Source organism: Cryptomeria japonica, chromosome 6 (genome assembly GCF_030272615.1).
Source record: "Cryptomeria japonica chromosome 6, Sugi_1.0, whole genome shotgun sequence".
Classification (NCBI taxonomy): Eukaryota; Viridiplantae; Streptophyta; class Pinopsida; order Cupressales; family Cupressaceae; genus Cryptomeria; species Cryptomeria japonica.
Window position 1 is genome coordinate 1,140,622 of NC_081410.1, and position 14,761 is coordinate 1,155,382.

Sequence of the window (14,761 nt, forward strand, 5' to 3'; positions counted from 1 at the left end):
TATCCTTCAACATAGTTTTAGCCATTTCAACAACAATCATATTCTTTCTTTCTACAACTCCATTCTGCTAAGGGCTTCTAGGAGCATAAAAATGTCTTCTAATACCATGTTCTTCATAGAATCTATCAAATTCATTTGATGTAAACTCTCCTCCTTTATCAGACCTTAAACATTTGATCTTAAAATGTATTTGATTCTCAACCATAGACTTGAATACTTTAAACTTTTTTAATGATTCAAAAATTTCTTTTAGGAAAGTAACCCATGTCAATCTAGAATAATCATCAATAAGAAACATAAAATATATTTCACCTTTTATTCCTCTTGTCCTTGTAGCTTTGCATAGATCTTTATGAATTAGCTCCAAAGGTCTTGAAGTTGTATACTCCTTGTTCTTGAATCTCCTCTTTGTTTGCTCTCCCAACTGACATTATGTGTACATAGTATCAGTAGGTTTGATAATCATTGGTAAATCTCTCACAACATGAGTAGAATAGATCTTCACCATATTGTCAAATTTGATATTTCTTTTGTGTCATAACCAACATTCATTGTTCTACACCAACATTAAATTGCTTCCTTAGTTATCCTTCACATAATCACTAGTAGAAATATGGCCAATAAATGACTACATGACCAAAAAATTTAGTCACGAGACCAAATTTTAGTAATTTTTTTACAAAAAAGCTATGAATGACTAAATAAATGACTAATTTGGTCATCGGGTGAGATCCCACAAATAAAAATGACTAATTTGATAGATGATAGAGACATTCTAAATAAATGACTATATAATTGTTTGGCTCTTCTCTTAAAGAAATTAGGTACTTGTGGAAATGATATAAAAATTTGATCCTAATATTTTTGTTTGTAAATCATTTATTATTTAATTATTATTTTTATTTATAAAAAATAAATTATTTTATTAGCATATGTAATATATTATATTTTTTATTTCTATTAAAAATATAATAAGAATAAAAGTATAACAATTTCACTTGGATTTAAAATATTTTTTAAAGATAAAATAAATATTTTACCTTAAATATTTAAATTATTCTTTATATATATTATCTTAAATTTAAAATTAAAAATATTCTAATTGTCTTAAATAAAACATAAATAAAAAAATTACATTTTAGAAATATTGTTTATAGGCTAAGATGAATGACGGTAAATGAAAAAATTTCTTTGAGTGAAATTTCATTTTGGGCTCCATTTTTTGTCGGCACTCTACTGGTGCCAAATATTCCAGCATACATTAACCCAGGCGGCATTTTGACTGCGTTTTGGTTCTGCAAAAACTGTATGTAGAAATATTGCAAACAGATTGCATGCAAACCTTTCTATATTGCAATTTTATCATTAGAAGCTTGTTAAAGAATAGTGATTTGTGGTGTGCAAGGCTTCATGCATAGAGGAAACTGAACAAAACTCCTAAAAGGGCGCTTAAGAGTCTCTCAAATTTCTAATTCAATAGTTTGATTCACACAAAAAGTGAGGTTTTAAGCCTTTTAAAACCTTATTTCTTCACAGGAAAAGATTTTATGGTGTTCCCCATGTAACAGTGAATATTTTAGATTTAGAGTTTTTGATATCATTGAAAGCTCTAACTTCAAGTTGTTTAGAGATATGGAGGAGATTTTATTCTTGTTCTTTTTTAAATATTTTCTCCCCAAAGCTTGTGCATTAAGATAGAAATAGAGAAATGAGAATGTTTTGTAGAAGTCAAGGGCATTTTACTGTGTAAAGATGCCCAAATCTAAAAACTTGAAAACATCTTCAGCTACAATTTCTAAGAACGATGGAAAGACTTGAAAACATCATCTTGTTTATATTTTTCGATAAGCCTTTCCCAAAGCTTAGGATTACAAGAAACTGTAAGAAGCTCCTTCTTTACGTCAATAAACGCGTCGTCCATTTATATATCTTTCGTGTCCTCAGTGCAATAAGTCCATAGCTTACATAAAGCAGCGTTATAACCATCCCAGTTGATTTTGTAGGTCCCCTCAAAAAATTTACACAACACTCCACAACTACTTTGCAACACAATTCCTGCATAAATTTTCATTGTTAGAATCTCTGCATATTTGCCTGTTAAGATCCTTGAGTGACTGTAGATTTTCTACGGTTTTCTCAGAAATGATGCCCTTTGAAAGGTCTGAGGAAATACTCTTCAGCAACATCATTTTCTTGAGCTTAAAATTTTCATTTGAAATAGGAAGAGCTCTGATGAGTCCAGAAATAATCAAATCCTCATTGCAGTGCCTGATAACATACTCTAAAATCCACTCTGCACTTTTCTTGTCGCTTCCGATTTCAGAAGGAGCAGCCATCAAACATTTGGAAGTGCCCTGTAAATTGCATAGCTTTCGTCTTCTTTCCATTAGTCATCCACAAAAGCCAGATATGGAGTTATAACATGACCAAACTCAATGATGTCCCATTATCTATGCCTGCACAATTGACTCATTGTGAACATATGAGGAAATACTCTTCAACAACATCATTTTATTGAGCTTAAAATTTTCATTTGAAACAAGAAGAGCTCTGATGAGTCTAGAAATAATCCAGCCCTCATTGTAGTGTCTGATAACGTACTCTAAAATCCACTCTACACTTTTCTTGTCGCTTCTAATTTCAGAAGGAGTGGCCATCAAATGTTTGGAAGCGCTCTGTAAAGTGCATAGCTTCCATCTGCTTTCCATTAGTCATCCACAAAATCTAGATATGGATTTATAACATGACCAAACTCCACGATGTCCCATTATCTGTGCCAGCACAATTGACTCATTATGAACATATGAGGAAATACTCTCCAACAACATCATTTTCTTGAACTTAAATTTTTTATTTGAAACAAGAAGAGCTCTGGTGAGTCCAGAAATAATCCAATCCTCATTGCAGTGCCTGATAACGTACTCTAAAATCCACTTTGTACTTTTCTTGTCACTTTCAATTTCAGAAGGAGTGGCCATCAAACATTTGGAAGCGCCCTGTAAAGTGCATAACTTTCGTCTGCTTTCCATTAGTCATCCACAAAATAACTAGCACTTGCACTAGATAAAGTGTAATTATTACGTCGATAGTAAGATATATAAAATGTGATTTCAATCTTGTATAAATTTATTTATTAAACAAAACTTTCAAGATTATGTTGTATTTGAATTTCTTTGCATCAGAGTATAAATCATTAATGTGTCATCATTGAATATCACTAGTTACTTGAATTTGCCTTGAATGTGTCATCTTTGGATTATTTTTTACGTTTGTTATTCTCATGGATAGGTATTGAAGCACTTTCATGGGCAATAAAGCTTGTTTGGATAGGACTTGGAGACTTTTGAAAAGGCGAAAAAGGAAATCGGAGTTTGCTACAACGAATTTGAAGTCAGCGAGACCCTCTGCAACAAATTTAGAGGTAATTTGAAACCCTCATTGCTGAAAGTAGGTTGATAGGAAACACACACATTCCATTCTTAGTAAGTAAACTTCAAATGAATGTAAGATAGATCTCAAAACAATGACTCATTGTATCCTCTTCTTTCTATTACGGTCTCTATTAAAAGTGGCTACTTTCAACAATGTTTTGGCATCTTCGTTTTCAAATTTATATATTTTTCTTGGAATGAGAAACTCAATTAATACTAGAATGCAGAATATTACATATGGATCAGTGTCGAAGGTTGACTATGGAGCAATATCATGCACATGATGAAAGAGTAGCTAATGAGAGGAGCTTGGACAAATATCCATGTACATGTAATGATTGTCTTGGTGGAAAGGTGAAAAAAAGAAATGTGATTTATCGACATATGATAAGTTGTGGGCATAGTGGTATAAGCCCTTGGGGTTACAATTATTATGAAGATATGACATAATTAAAGACTGTGAGAGATGAAGAGGTAGCAAACATAGATGAAGTGGAAACAAACATAGATGAAGTGACACCAAACATAGATGAAGAGGCAAAAATGTTTGATGAAGGGTTTGAAGTTGATAAAATGTTGAATGAGGGTCTAAGAGATGATTTGGCCAAGTCAATGGAGGATGCTTTAAAGCCTGTTTATGCTAATTGTAAGTTAAGTCATTTGACAACAATCCTTCAAATTCTTAACTTGCAAGTGGTACATGGTTGGACAAATGAGAGTATAGATCAGTTATTGGCATTATTAAGTTCATTGTTATCAGCTGACTCCACATTGCCAAAAAAATGAAGTCAATGTAAAAAGAAAATTAGTAAGCTCGGCTTGGGGTATGTAAACATCCACACATGTGTGAATGGTTGTCTATTATTTCGCAAAAATCTTTCAAGTGACAATGAATGTCCAAAATGTCATGAAGCGAGGTATAGACAAGGGTTGAAATCAGTTGTGGTTCCTAGAAAAGTTCTTCGCCACTTTTCGATAATCCCACGATTACTCCGAATGTATAGGTGCAAATTCATTGCTGAACTTATGCAGTGGCATGCCCAAAATAAGAGCATTGATGGAAAACAACAACATGTGTCTGATTATAGGACATGGATGGAATTTGATAATAGATGGCCTTATTTTTCTCAAGATCCTCGTAATATAAGGTTGGGTTTGGCTCTAGATGGGCTGAACCCATTCTCAGATCAAAGTACTAAAATGGTCAACTTGGCCAGTGTTTCTAATAAATTATAACTTGCCTCCATGGTTAGCAACTAACCCATTTTTCTTAATGTTATCATTGATTATACCGAGAAAGAAAAGTGTGACTTCAGAAACAATAGACGCTTATCTAGAGCCATTGTATGATGAGCTAATGGAATTTTGGAAAGGAATTGAAGCAATTCAATCTTTAAGGGATGGTCATTCATGCAAATTCACTTTAAGAGCTCCCTTATTGTTTACGATTCATGATCTTCCTACATATGGCACATTATCTAGTCTCTATGTTCATGGATACCATGGATGTCCTACTTGCAACTTTAAGGATTTTGTGAGGCACTCAAGAAGTTTGTGTAAGTGTATTTATTGTGGACATCGTTCTTACCTTAAATTGGATCATCCATATTGTCAGCAAAAAACACGTTTCAATGATCAAGAAGAGAATCGTGAAGCGCCATTTCTAATAATAGATCATTACATTATTGAGTATGGACAGAAAAGAATGTCATTTATTGAAAATGATGGGATTGCGGGTAGTAGAAATGATCCATGTAATGAAAGTGGTGTAAAACAGTTGTGCATATTTTATAAGTTGTCATACTTTAAGGATATAGTCATTAGGCATACTGTTGACTTTATGCATATTGAGAAAAATATAGCCTATGCTATTATAGAAACTCTTTTTGGTGCCTTAGATACTATTTCATCACATGAAGACTTTTGAGAAATAAAGATTCATCGAAATCTTTGGGTTGAAAAATATGATAATGAAAAATATAAAAAACATGGTGCTCCTTACGTCTGGACAAAAGAAAAATGTGCACAATTCTTACAATTGATGTCTCAGACTCGCTTTCCCATTGGATATGTAAGTAGTAGCATCATAAGCCAAAGTGACATTAATAGCTTAAGAGGCCTCAAGACCCATGACTATCATGTCATAATTGAGAATATCTTACCTATTGTGGTAAATATATCAAGTTTGGCAAAGGGGCCAAGATTGGCAATTATAAGGTTGGGCCTAATATTAAAGAGAATGAGCTTACATGTATTAGATCCTTCAAACTTTGATAGTTTGAGGGAGGAGGTTGTTGAAGTCCTTTGTCTATTGGAACGAGAATTCCCACCAGCAATCTTTAACATTTCTATGCATGCTTTGATACATCTAGAATATGAACTAGAGCATTGTGGCCCAATAAGAACGAGATGCATGTATCCTATAGAACGATATATGAAGGTTTTGAAAAAAATTGTCCGTATTAGGGAAAAACCAGAAGGCAACATGTCTGAGGGATATTCAATGCAAGAGGCCATGGGATTTTGCACAAAATATATGAAGGATTTTAAAATTGTCAATCGACATGTATGGGATGATGACGAAGATGATAGAGTTGCAAGTGAAGTATTAAAAGGCAATGGATGTCGCTTCAAGCTATCATATCAAGAAAGAAGTGCAATACATTCCTTTTATTTTTCAAAACACATATTTGTTCGATAAGTGGCGCAGGTAAAAAAGAAATTACACTATTATTAATTTACTCAATTGCATTTACACGTTTATATTATTAATCTTACTATTTGTACGTCATTATTTTATGTAGAAAATATGAAGAATAGAATCAAACTTGGATGCAACATCGACCTCAAAAGCGCAATCGTCATGATTTGATTGGGGGTGATTCTTTTCCAAAATTTGAAGAATGGATTGCTAATGCAATCAATGATGCAAAAGAAGGAGGTCACGATATAAGAATAGAGGAAAGTGAACTTTCACAATCTCCACATTTATGGGCTATGCGTTTTAGTGGAATGTGGGCCTATGGTAGTCACTTAAGAGTGGAAGAAAAAGACAAAGGAAAGACTAATTGTGATTGTGTTGTTAGTGCTGAATTTCTTCATGGAAATGAGAAATTTTTTTATGTTGGGTTCATCCAAGATATTATTCAAGTGGATTTTGGTGAAAATAGTCCTATATTATTAAAATGTAAGTGGATCTGACCGTCTATGGTACAATTTGATGAGCATGGATTTGTGCATGCAAATACACGACAATTTTTATCAAACAAATGAGTCGTATGTTTCCCCTCTTCAAATTAACCAATCATTTCTAATTGATGATGTAAGAAGCCTAAGATGGTCTTATGTCATTCAAACAGAGTCTCGTTTGAAACGAAAATTCATGGAAGTTGTCGATGTAATGCCTGATGGGCAATATGCTAATTTACAAGAAACATTCGAAGAAGTGGATGAAGACAATGAGGGACTGTTTGAAGAAATTTTGATTACAAATGAAGAAATTGGGAGAGAGAATGTATTACATTTCTCAAATGAGGACGGGGAAGAAAATCAAGCAGATGCAGACAGTAATGATCAAGATTTTGATCTCGCTGGCAATGCAGATGATTATTGATGAGCTCCATTTTATGACTTTTTATTTAAGACTTTTATGTTGTTTTAAGATTGTTTTATGTTGTAAGGACATGGACCTTCTAACTAATACTTGTTTGAAAGATTTAATGTTGAACAAAATTGCTATATGAATATGTCATCTTTAATCTTTTTAACCATGCTACACTGTGACTGTCAGTTGTGCCTTATAACAGTAATGACTACAAGACAAGCATTTGATGAAATGTCTTTTTAGATAGCCATTATCTTAGATTGTACTTTACTCTATCTTTGTATCATGGACTGCTCTGCATCTATTGCGACTGCTATATAATGGCAATCTTTTAGCTCTATGACTATCATGGTATGGTTTGTTACTGCCTTATACCTGCTCTAGATGATTCACGGTTCTATGTATCAAACTATGATTCACTGAGATATGCTTTGTGAATTGAAAAAGTTCATTGTTGCTTTGTATTATCGTTGTCGTATTATTCAATCAAGATCTTTGACAATAATAATCCCCTTTGGCTTTGTTCTCATGAAGTTATTGAAGTCTTTATAAGCATGATGATTGTATTTCGTAATAGTTATAAGCTTTGGGTTTACAATATATTGGTCTTTATGATAGTTAATTATCACTATACAAACTTATTTGCAGACTATTATTGTTTGTGGTGTGTGAAACATAACAACATATCAAAACAAAACAAACTTATATGCACAAACTTATTTGCAAACTAATATTTTTTGTTTTGAGGAAAAAAAGGTATCTGAATTCCATTTCTATTATTTCTTGTTAGATGTTCACCTCTACTAAGAGAAGCTTTTCTTAGCTGGAAATTCGGCAAAGAACTAGTGAGAAGTCATTTAATTACCAATTAGAAGTATATTAACTTTTAAAGAATGCTCTAAGATCTCTTTTGACATGATTGTTTTTGTGGTATGGCTGAGTGACTGTCTAAATGAAGCTCTTTTTTCTGGTAATTAGATCTCTTCGGTTTGATGAGCTAATTATATATTATTTTTTATTTGGACATCAGGAAATGAGGAAAAAAGAATTTAAGTTACAAATTAGATGATAGCGATCATATTTCTGAACTTCCAATCACAGATTATGAGTGCTCTCGTGAAGAACGTGTGGCCAAAAATAATGATTTTTTATCGCATCTAGGTTTGACAAACAGGCAAGTTGTAAATCCACTAAGTAGTATATTATTTGTTTAATACTATTTAATAAAATTTTATAGGCAAGAGTTTTGTGTACATAAGACATGATATGATATATTTTTTTGTTTTTCAGCCAAGAAAAATAGTGCAAAGAAAAAGAAGAGAAAAAACAAAAAGACAGTAAAGATACAATGCGGCAACTCGTAGAAGCCAACATTTTTGTGACTCAACAAATGCACTTGGTGAAAACTATAGTTGTGGTGATGTGCAGCCTGATATACCACATGGCGATGTGCAGCCTAATATACCACACAGTGATCTCTTAACACAAAGTCTAAGAGAAATTAGTGAAAAACAAGAGAGCAAAGGAACAATGAATTTGCAGATGATTTATTCAAGTTTAAAGGATGTGATTGAAGTGAAATCTGTAGAGACCACTACTAATCTATCTACTCATGCCACACATAATGTGGCAGAGGAGCATGAACTTCCAGTGGCTCAAAGTGAAGTTGTTGCATCTGTAACTTTTGATGGAAGTACTGGATTAGCTAGAAATATTAGTAGTGGTTTAACAGAAGATGTGGCCGCTTTTGTTAAAAGAAAGAGATTGAGTCAAGATTTATATAGATCTGTAGAGAAGAATGCAAAAGAAAGAAAATTAGAAGGGATGAAGGCGTTTTTGGTTGACGTGTTAAGAGATGCTGAACCCATTGGGAAAAATGCTGCAAGGTGGGCCACTGAGTTGGGCGTAAGATGTAGGGCCCATTTGGATATATGTAAATCAAATTTTGAAGACCAAGATCCACAAAGTATGAAAAATGTTATTCAAAAAATGGAAAATGCCTTTGACACTACTGGTGGACAAATCTCAAGAAAATATTATAAAAACAGGATGAGACTTTTGATGAACAATTTTAGATACAATTGTAGAAAAATAATCATGGAGGGAAAAGAGAGGTCTGACTACTCCACTCTATCTCCAAAACAGTGGGAGGCATTGAAAGAAAGGATGTGTTCTGAAGAATATTTGACAATGAGTCACAAAGGCAAGAGAGCAAGAGATAATGTGAGCGTTGAATATATGCCATTTGGCCAAGGCGGGTTGCAAGACAAAATGGACAAATTAGGAGTAAGTGTATGGCTTTTTGGTTCAATCTACATTGTGTTATTTAATTAATTTTTTTTTTGGACAGACTATATGTTAAAATTAACATTGTATTTTAGGTGGAAAATAGTAATAGAGAAGCAGGTAGTATGAAGTGAAAATCTAGTTCATCCACAGAGATTTCACATCCATCTGTTGAACGCCCACTAAGAGCCTCACAAAATCATGTCAACTCAAATGAAGGGTTACAAGATATAATGAGTGGCTTACACAGTCTCACTAAGAAAGTTTCGTAGTTGGTTGCCTTTGTTAAGCCTATAATTTCTGCATGGAATGACCATGATTCCATGGATCCAGATCACGTAAGAGTCTATCCCTCAATATTTTGATTCTCACCTATATCATCTTTATATTGTATTTTGAATATGTATGCAAATGTATTTTGATCATATATAGAACAGTGAATCTATGAAATTTTGCCTTTTGTTGACTATTTTTTAAATGAATTACTCCTCATATGGATAATTTTTTAAACTACATGCAGAGAAATTTTATCAAAGAAACAAAAAAACAAAAATACCTTGATGCTGATAGAGTTATCAATATTGATAGTGATGATGATGAATTCAAACAGTATGTGAATGATATTCATAGTAGTAGATGTGCTCAACTTGAGGTTAGTGTTATGAAACCTTTACTTTTCTTTTGTCTTTTAGTACTTGTTTTTTCTTTTGTGCCAACATACTACTGATTATGAAAAAAAAAGGGGGGAAAAATGGAGAGTGGGAGCGGGAGAGCAGGAACAAGGAGGGTTTCTTGTGAAGGAGTTGTAGAGGATGGGGAAGATGGTGTTGTGGATGAGGATGATTTCCTCCCCCCCCCTCCTATCTCCTTCCATGTTGTGATATCTGTCTGATGGGGCTCTTCATGGTTTGGCCCTTGTGGCTTCTTTGCTGGAATGGTGGGTGGAGGAGTTTGGTTTGGAGGAAGGAGTGGAGGCTGCGATAGCGATGGAGGCATTTTGGGTGGGTCTCCCTGTGGATTGGGTCCCATTTTTGGTGGTCCCTTCTCAAGCTTCCTACCTAGTATTGTAGCGTAGGTTTTTTGTGGCCTCTATTTTTGGTCATCAGGGATGTGTGGTGGCTCCTGTCTATGGGCTTTTTTCTACTCTCTCTCTGGTGGTTGGTGTTCTCCTGCTTGTGTCTGGGAAGATCTGGGACCTTGGCAGATCTCTTGTGGAGAGTCTCTTTTGTTGTATTGTGTTCTCTCCTTCCCTCTGTGTTGAGGATTTATTGCAGATCTGGACCAAGGTGCTCTAGTTTTTCGATAGAGTTTCTTTTTTTGGTTCTTCTATGTTGGGCTACTCTCCTATTGAGGTGCAGAGTCTTCTTTGGTGTGACCCTTTGAGAGGGGTTTCTTGGCTCTTGTTCTTTTCCCCTCCTTGTCTATTAGAGATGACCTTATTTTCTATGGAGGGGGAAATTTGGTGGAGGGGAAATGATTGGTTTCTGCTTGCTTCTAGAGAGCTCTGGTTGTTGTCTTTCTGCCTCATTCTTTGTCCTGTAGAGGTGGAGATCTTTCCTATTGATGTGGAGAGATGGAAAGTTGAGGATTTTTGACTTTTGGTGCTCCTCTTCCTGCTGGCTATGGCTGCCTGTTTCTTCTCTCAAAGGTGTCTCCTTGGGTGGCCTGGAAGTTATTTTTCCTAGATGCCCATCTAGTCTCTTGGCCTGGATTCTTTTTTTTGTATCATGGTTTGGCCTTCTTCCTTCTGGTTTTTGGGGTCTTTTATCCCCCTTTTTCTAGTTGTGGGTTCCTGGATTATCCCATAGGCAGGCTGGTTGCTAATAGTTTTAAAGGGCCCAACCTGTCTTTCTGTTATCTTTGGTTAAGGGAAAGTCTTGTGTTTGGTGTTCAGAGCTCTTCATTTAAGGTTGAGGGTGTCAGGAAAAACCCTTGGTTGTTGGTTTTGGGTACCATTTAAAAACCTAGTTTGATGGTTGAGGGAGCCTCTCAAAACCCTTACTGGCCAGATCGAAATTGTATGAATATATGTTGTAATTTGGTGTTGTTAATGAAGGTTAGGGGTACCTTTCAAAACCCTGAAAGTTGGCTGAGGGTGCTTGTTATACCCTCGATAATTACTCTTTTTTGCTATAGTTTGGTGCTATAGCTTTGTTTGTTGTGGTGTGGCTATGCTGGGGTTTGTTGGCGTTAGTCATATTTGTTGGGTTTTGGTTGCGGTTTTTCATTGTTTATTTCTTTTAGCAGCCTGCTTTGTAGGGTTCTAGATCCTGGTAAAATCTATTGGGTTTCGGGTCCCTCCAAAACCTGTTGTATGGGGTTTATGGTCCCCTCAAAACATGTTTTCCCTTAATCAAAAACATACTTCTGATGATCAAATTGAATATTTAATCAAATTAAGGATAACATTCACTGTAATGTCCTTACTTTGAAATATAATTTAATAATAAATAATAATAATATATATTCATAATACATAAGAAATTAGTATGCTTATAGTCTAAACCATGTTATTACTGCCAGTACTTGAGAAGATGGGAATGAGATGTTCCAAAGAGGGGCAGTCTAAATCCAAGCAATAGGTTAAGTCCCAAGAGAGGGTGGGGATCAACGGCCCATAAGCCTTGAGGGTATAGACCCAAGATAGGTAAGGGCTTGGATCTATAAACTTTCAGGGAACCTATTGTATTTGGTCTCTAAGCGCTTTGGTAACATACATATCCTCCTCCTTCCTTAAAGATGAAGTAGTAACAAAGTTTGGTACATTGAATTAAGAATTAGGGATTAGGGATGAAAGAATTAATTATCTGGTATGATAAATTGATAATTTATTCTTTAATGATTGATAAATAATTTGAACTTTGACAACATCTTATAGGGAACATTACAAAATCTTCAGCCCCTATGCACAACACAAGTTTGCAACTCAGTCCTAGAGCATGATGACTAGGAAATTAATGGACATGTTGTATTCAAGTTTGATCATTTGATATATAACAAAGACAATCTATATGAACCATTTAATAAACAATAATTTTTATACTTTTTTTGACTATCAGATAAGCTTCCATACATGAGGTTGACTACAGATAATTGATCTATGCAGCACAAATAATGGTGTTGTTTCTAATTTGCATATTCAAGTGGTATGATTAGAAGTCAACAATTAGAAAGAACATCATTATTTGCATACTTTGAAGGAATAATTAGACACAACAATTAATCATCATCCCCATAAGAGACAGAAAGAAGACTGATAAAATAAGTTTATAGTTGTATCAAGGACAGCAGAACGATATTTCCATAATATTAACCAGAACATTGTCATTGCATAACCCCCACGGTTATTTCAGACATAGCAAAGATATTATATGTTATTAGTTTGATAGGGACCATACATTATGAGTTCTGAGTATTGCTTTCATCGTAACCCAATAATAGTTGTAGATCATATATCGCTTCAGATATCACCTGTGCCAATTAGAGGGATAAATATATTGATATAGAAGATTATAACCATTATTCTTAGTGTAAGTGGTAACTACTATTGTATATATCACTTCTCATGAAGGTTTTGAGTTAATTAATTAAAAAGAAGAAGTCATCTGTGATTAATTAATTCCTTATCCTTAAGAATTCATAATTCAAGCAACCTTATATATTGTAGATAATATCACAAGGAATTGATACCCACGACAATATGTTCTACAGTTTGCACAAAAGAAAGCAAAGTCTATTGTATTGCATTAACAAAGTCTTGATAAATTCTTGTAGAGATCTAAAACTATCTGATGATGACTAGTATTACAAAACCTTCTCATATATATGAGAATCACGAATGTTTTGAAATGAAGGGTTGCACCCTTTTTGAACTAAACAAATATAGTTTGTTAAACTAAGACATAAACAAATTAAGTATACAAATATGATTTATATAATCATCATCTTGGTAACACTAGAAGTCTGAGGTCCATTTCTTCATTGCGCTCTCCATGGTATAGGATCTCTCTATCATCCAGATCACATATGGAGCTAGATCCCCATCCTCATCGACTCGTCCTCTGGCTCTACTCATGAAACATGTCAATTGAAGTTGCTAGTCTCCCAATGACATGAGTTCTCCATCACGAAACATGGCTGGCAATTGGATCGATTGTTCATTCTCCAGGAATTGGATGGCATTTTTCAACTTGTCCCCAAATTAATTGTGTGCCTTCAGTAGGGTATTTGATTTACTCTTATCCTTTGGAGTCATAGAGTCGTGAGTGGTCATGATCTCCTGGATCCATTCATGTAACCTCATATACTCTATGTATTCTTTGATGGTACTAGTGTGCATCTTCCAGAAGTCTTCAGAATATTTTAGCATAACCTTAAAACGAGCATCAACTATGTCATCAGCAAGCTTGACAGTGCGAGCCTGTGCAACTTTGAGCAATCTATTCCCCTTCTCACTCTTATACCTCCAATATGAAGCGTCTTGGATTGTTTCAAGTATATCTTTATCAAATTCATAAGTAGCAAGTCCAACCTTTATAATCCTTGGGGCCGATTCCAACTGTAATGCCTTATCCTGCCAATATTGTTTCTCTTCTTGTGCTTTCTCGTAAAGGCCTTTGATAGTTTGGTTTGCCCTCACCAAGAACTCAACTTGTTCTTTTCTTATCTTCGTAACATTAAGGTTTAACTGGGCAATGATCCGAGGGTCTGTTTTTCCAACTTGATGGATCATGAGGTGGCCAAATGCTTCATCTGTGTCTACCAACAGTGGTCTCTTGTCTCTTGGATATAGAGCCCATAGCAACAAGGCCTTCTGCTCTAGATCATACCTTGAACCTATAAAGATCCTATCAACCTCATCTGGTAACAATTGCTTGTCATTGTGTTGCTTTCTCCTAAAGCTGTCAAACATAATAGCAGCTTTCATTTCCCACCTAGGGTAAATTATCACACTAGTGTCCTTGAGGAGTTGTCTTCCTCTTTCAAGGGTCATTTCTCTTTTCTCAGCATTGATTTCCTCCTACAACATTCATAGAGTGTCTTCCTCTATCATGTTTCCCATCTGTTGCCTGATCATCCTACCTTTGTATTGATATAAGAAGATTTCAAAATCAAGAGTGTTAACAAACTCTTGATCTGAAACAAATTACTCATGCTCAATGATTCTGACATCATCAATTTCCATCTCGTAGGGTTTTCTTGTTGCTAGATCCATGTGGTGATTGAGTCCAAACCCAGTGGGTGGCACATCTTCTTCTATGTTAACAAATTCAACAGTGGATTCAAGGGATAAGCGAGCAATGGGAGTAGTCTCCCTAGGATCTTTAATCCTTTCTCTAAAGACATACAATGGCACTGCATTATCTAGAATCTCCAATTCATGAGACATTAGTTTGTTCACTTTGGCCATGGGGTCATCAATTGCTTCCAAGATTTATTT